Source organism: Tubulanus polymorphus, chromosome 10 (assembly GCF_964204645.1).
Source record: "Tubulanus polymorphus chromosome 10, tnTubPoly1.2, whole genome shotgun sequence".
Classification (NCBI taxonomy): domain Eukaryota; kingdom Metazoa; phylum Nemertea; class Palaeonemertea; order Tubulaniformes; family Tubulanidae; genus Tubulanus; species Tubulanus polymorphus.
In genome coordinates, this window is record NC_134034.1 from 2,658,311 (window position 1) to 2,664,658 (window position 6,348).

General features: G+C 41.5%; 2 non-coding genes across 2 annotated transcripts; both read right to left on the reverse strand.

Annotated features, from left to right (window-relative positions):
* Nucleotides 1-1,736: 1,736 nt before the first annotated feature.
* On the reverse strand, nt 1,737-1,808 carry Trnaq-cug (transfer RNA glutamine (anticodon CUG)). The gene has a single exon. It is a non-coding gene; the product is annotated as a tRNA-Gln (tRNA).
* Nucleotides 1,809-4,071: 2,263 nt separating this feature from the next.
* On the reverse strand, nt 4,072-4,143 carry Trnaq-cug (transfer RNA glutamine (anticodon CUG)). The gene has a single exon. It is a non-coding gene; the product is annotated as a tRNA-Gln (tRNA).
* Nucleotides 4,144-6,348: the final 2,205 nt, after the last annotated feature.

Below are 6,348 nucleotides of genomic sequence, written 5' to 3' on the forward strand. Positions count from 1 at the left end.
TTGCACCGGTCGGTTGCACCTGCTAGTAAGATCTGACAGCCTAATGCGTAACGCCGATATAAAAATCATATATTCATCGATATTAGAAAGCGATCTCGACTCTGCATATGATATGATATGTTTAATGAAAAAATATTAATCAAAGCTTGATAAATGTGGAATGATGCAATTTAATAAGCTATGTGTTCATGTATTGAAATCTTCTTCCGAAGCTGCGAGTGGGCTGCTGTAGCAGTGAGGGGATGGATGCTACAACCGCCGGGGCGGATCCAAGGGAGGTTTTAGGGGGTCTCGACCCCTGCTCCCTGTTCGAAATTTTTTTGATAGATAGAGTGATGATGAAACTAAACACAATTCAAATCTTTATCGATTGCTGTTATGGGCGTCTGCCAGAAATAAATGTAGGTAACGCACATATTTCTATGAATAAACTTCATTTCACTCGCATTCAAAAATTATATCTGGACAAACACTGCACTTCACCCCCCCCCCGCGCTAAAATATCTGCATGCGCCCCTAAGGAGTGAGGGAGGGCTGATGCAGGTCAGTGAAGGGATGCTTCAGCAGTAAGGGAAGGGTTCATCTATACTATAGGTGCCGTGGTCATTTCACAGTGAAGGGACAGGCGCGGATCCAGGGCCATACAGTGACTACAGCACAGTGAAAAAGGGCACCAACTTTGAAAAGGGCCAGTATTAAAACCCAGCGAGCGAGTTTGAGTTTGAGCGCCATTCATTGGTATCATGCCTAATACAGTAAGGCAATTATTTTTATGACGCACAAATTGTGTGCCCTTTTATTTACTTTTTTCCCGAAACTGCCCCCCCCCCCCACATCACTTCATTCTGCCACTATAGCATTGCCGTGCGAGGGCGTACATTTGGAACCTATTCTGACTTAGGTCTCTAAATAAATCGTGAACTTCTTCCGCCCGACCGGATACCGTAGCAGCTTCTTCACCTGACCGAATCGAGGGTTTTCGGGACGACCGAAGATCTCCATCCGACCGAATAGCGTAGACAGTATTAAAACAATAGACCCCATGTACATAGATGTACACGTATTCTATACGTGGCATCTGATAGAACACTGTAGAATTATGCATGTTCTCCATCTGTCAAAAAAATCCTGCAGATGTTTTTCTCCGGCCCATCGCACGATTCCTTTTGCTCAATATATATCGCGGGCGTGCATTTATCACAGAGCGTTTTATAAGTACTCCACTAGCTCGGGATGCCATCAGGCGCTTTCAATGTGGTGTCGTCCTCTGGTGCCGGATCGAATTCCTGCAAAGGGAGAATGTGTGCTACCATTGAGATTTAAAACAACAACTGACGAAATGAGTTAATGATAATGGTTGGAGGTAGATTTTGTCGGTGATTGTTTAACAACTTTAGTCGGTTTCATATCAAAGCTCTTTCAAAGTGGTGTCGCCCTCTGGATTTGTGTCCTCGAATACGATTCTGATTTTGTCGTTGAACGTGCCGCAACAACTTTCATTTGCTTCACATTGAAGACCTTTCAAAAAACTCCCATGCAGAAAATACTATGACGAAGCTACGATAAATTGATAGCGAAAGCTCGTACGTATCTAAGACCATGGACGTTTATAATACGTCCATGCTTAGATAAAAGTATAGCCGTAAGTTCAAACAGAAACGTCCATGCTTAGATAAAAGCATAGCCTTAAGTTCAAACAGAAATGGTGTAAGAGTGGCATGCGTGGAAAAAAATTGAGGTTCTACCGAGACTCGAACTCGGATCGCTGGATTCAGAGTCCAAAGTGCTAACCATTACACCATAGAACCCTGTATGATACTGCCACCTAGTATCGAGAATGTAATACCGTAAATCATGGCCGAATAAACAAGAATTGTTATAGATATCTTTCATCTTCATCCATTATTATCCGTCTATATTTCAACCACCTCATCCTCCCCAGGCAGGGATTCGAACCTGATGGCATCGCTACACTCGGCCACAGCACGAACCGTGGTAATCTCGATGCCATCAGGTTCGAATCTCTACCGGGAGAGCGGGGTACAAGCATCTCGGCTACGATACGACAAACGTTTATATATAGAAAATGCACAAGAAACAAAACAGAAAAATGCGTTTCACTACGACAGGAATCGTTTTTATTCTTCCATCTAATGACTTTGAATCATCGTGATGACAAAAAGCGATTATTCATAGCAACATGTCCCAAAAACTGGTGGATGAGTAGGAGCGCATTGTTTCCATCCCTTTTTGTGGCAACCCAAAATGTAGAACATCGTACCGATTTTTCCAGTGCCGCGGCACATACAGATTTTTCTTTTGGCTCTCTGATGGGCCACTTCTACAATATATAACATAAATATGCGTGAGAAACCACATCCTCCATCAGCAAGGCTTTAATACTTTAGACAAGGTCATGGACCACTTCTGGAACTCAAAATACATGCGCGAGGAATGACATCCTCCAAGCGGGGCTTACTAGAAATGGTATTGGGAAATTTGTGGATGGGCCGGACACATTTTCTAGCATTTCTATGGAGAAACTCAATCCTTATTCCATTAATTATGCGTGCAAAAGAAATTGATGAGACCCCGTCAATTCAGAAAAGGACAACTAGTAGACTCATCCTACCTCGACAGGGGTTGGAACCCGATGTTATCATAATACTCTGTCACGGCAGGAGATCACGCACATCTAAGTGAAAGCTAGTAACGCATCACCAATTTCTTAAGGAAACTGCGCTTACCATTGGAATCCATGGCTGCCACTCCGGCAATGACTAGTGCGAGTGCGGCGATCAAAATCAAGACCTGTAATGAAATAAACCTTTAGATCACAGCGAGCCCAGCATTGCAAGAATTACTGAAAACCACCGTTCCACAATTGGGGTTCAAAATAATCGCTTTGCAATATCAATTGGTTCAACTTTTGAATCACAAGGTGCAACTGTGTAACCGGCTTTTGTACATTTGCCATTCTGTAGTACTTACCTTCATTTTGAAATTCAGTTGAGTGCTTTTCGACACTTGAAACTTGAATATCAGATAACCTGAATCCTGCAGTTTATATAGCTATTTCTAGACATTTACGATCATTTAAAAAAAAATTTGATGACAGTTATAAAAATATCATTGTCATTGATCATGACAGATTGCATGATCATTTTGTAATATTCCAGGCACTAATACGTATGTACCAAATAAACTGAATCCTGCAGTGTAGATACTTTTAGTCAGTAACATGTCACCAATCTCGACAAATCGGTAATATAGTCAATCCTTTCCTAATATGACAGCTAATAGATATCATCTACATATTCACATATTTATTTTTATTTTCAACTTTTCAGATGAAAGCCTCATAAGAATTCACTGATTATGATATTGTGAAAATGTTGGAACAGCAACACTGAGAAAATGGTGGCCCAAGTGTATTCCGGTTAAGTAGCTGATTGGTTAACTGAATGACTGGGCGACTGAGCGACTAGAGGACTGGATGAATGAGTGAATGGAACATATGGTGACAGGATGACTGGGCAACTGGATGAATGACCGATTGTACTACTGGATGACTGATCAATTGGGTGACTGGCTGACTGGATCAACATTACCATACCACCATCTCCATCATCACTTTCTCCAACATGACTTCTATCAACCCCATATCCTCCACCATCACATAATCATCGCCATCATCACAATCGTCACCATCACCATCTCCAGCATCACTATCACAATAATCTCCTGCATCACCCTCTCCACCATCGAGATCATCGTCATTGTCATCGTCATCGTCATCGTCACCGTCACCGTCACCGTCACCGTCACCGTCACCATCATCATCATTCGATTCTGATTCTGATTTTGTCGTTGAACGTGCCGCAACAACTTTCATTTACTTCACATTGAAGACCTTTCAAAACTCCCATCCAGAAAATACCTTGTCGAAGCTACGATTGATTGATAGCTAAAGCTCGTACGTATCTAAGACTATACGTCCATGCTTAGGTAAAGTATAGCAGCAGGTTCAAACAGAAATGTTGTAAGAGTGGCATGCGTGGAGAAAAATTGGGGTTCTACCGAGACTCGAACTCGGATCGTTGGATTCAGAGTCCAAAGTGCTAACCATTACACCATAGAACCCTGTATGATACTGCCACCTAGTATAGACTATCGAGAATGTAATACCGTAAATCATGGCCGAATAAACAAGCATTGTTATAGATATCTTTCATCTTCATCCATTATTATCCATCTATATTTCAACCATCTCATCCTCCCCAGGCAGGGATTCGAACCTGATGGCATCGCTACACTCAGCTACGGCACGAATCGTGGTAATCTCGATGCCATCAGGTTCGAATCCCAACCGGGAGAGGGGGGTACAACCATCTCGGCTACGATACGACAAACGTTAATATATAGGAAATGCACAAGAAACAAAACAGACAAATGCGTTTCACTACGACAGGAATCGTTTTTATTCTTCCATCTAATGACTTTGAATCATCGTGATGACAAAAAGCGATTATTCATAGCAACATGTCCCAAAAACAGGTGGATGAGTAGGAGCGCATTGTTTCCATCCCTTTTTGTGGCAACCCAAAATGTAGAACATCGTACCGATTTTTCCAGTGCCGCGGCACATACAGATTCTTCTTTTGGTTCTCTCATGGGTCACTTCTACAATATATAACATAAATATGCGTTAGAAACCACATCCTCCATCAGCAAGGCTTTAATACTTTAGACTAGGTCATGGAACACTTCTAGAATTCAAAATACATGCGCGAGGAATGACATCCTCCCAGCAGGGCTTACTAGAAAAGGTATTGGGAAATTTGTGGATGGGCCAGACACATTTTCCAGCATTTCCATGGAGAAACTTAAGCCTTATTTCATCAATTATGCGTGCAAAAGAAATTGATGAGATCCCGTTAATTCAGAAAAGGACAACTCAAACATAGCTTATACAAGGTTCACAACACCCCATGGGTCCGCGACTACCCTGCCCTAGTAGACACATCCTACCTCGACAGGGGTTGGAACCCGATGATATCATTATGTCACGGCAGGAGATCATTCTGCCGAGGTCCACGCACATCTAAGTGAAAGCTAGTAACGCGTCACTAATTTCTTAAGGAAACTGCGCTTACCGTTGGAATCCATGGCTGCCAGTCCGGCAATGACTAGTGCGAGTGCGGCGATCAAAATCAAGACCTGTAATAGAATAAACCTTTCGATCACAGCGAGCCCAGCATTGCAAGAATTACTGAAAACCACAGTTCCACATTTGGGGTTCAAAATAATCGCTTGGCAATATCAAATGGTTCAACTTTTGAATCACAAGGTGCAACTGTGTAACTGGCTTTTGTGCATTTGCCATTCTGTAGTACCTACCTTCATTTTGAAATTCAGTTGAGTGCTTTTCGATACTTGAAACTTGAATATCAGATAACCTGAATCCTGCAGTTTATATAGCTATTTCTTGACACTTATGGTAATCATCTAAAAAGGATTTTGATGATAGTTATAAAAATATTATTTTTATTGATCATATCAGATTGCATGATCCTTTCCTAATAATCCAGGCACTAATAAGTATGTGCCAAATGAAGTAACTCCTGTAGTGAAGTTACTTTTAGCCAGTAATGTGATACCAATCTCGACAAATCGGTAATATAGTCAATCCTTTCCTAATATGACAGCTAATAGATATCATCTACATATTCAAATATGTATTTTCATTTTCAACTTTTAAGATGAAAGCCTCATAAGAATTCACTTATTATGATATTCTGAAAATGTTGGAACAGCAACACTGATATAATGATGCGTACTAAGAATCTATTCCATTCAAGTCTTCAAAGTCCCATTCAAACAACGCCTTCATCTGAGTGTGGCAAGTTTGCTGAGAAAATGGTGGCCCAAGTGTATTCCGGTTAAGTAGCTGATTGGTTAACTGGATGATTGGGCGACTGGACGACTAGGCGACTGGATGAATGAGTGAATGGAAGATATGGTGACAGGATGACTGGGCAATTGGATAACTGACCGATTGTACTACTGGATGATTGACCAATTGGGTGACTGGCCGACTGGATCAACATTACCATAACACCATCTCCATTTGTATACATCACCACCATCTCCATTTGTATACATCACCACCATCTCCATTTGTATACATCTCCACCATCTCCATTTGTATACATCTCCACCATCTCCATTTGTATACATCTCCACCATCTCCATTTGTATACATCACCACCATCTCCATTTGTATACATCTCCACCATCTCCATTTGTATACATCACCACCATCTCCATTTGTAACATCTCCACCAT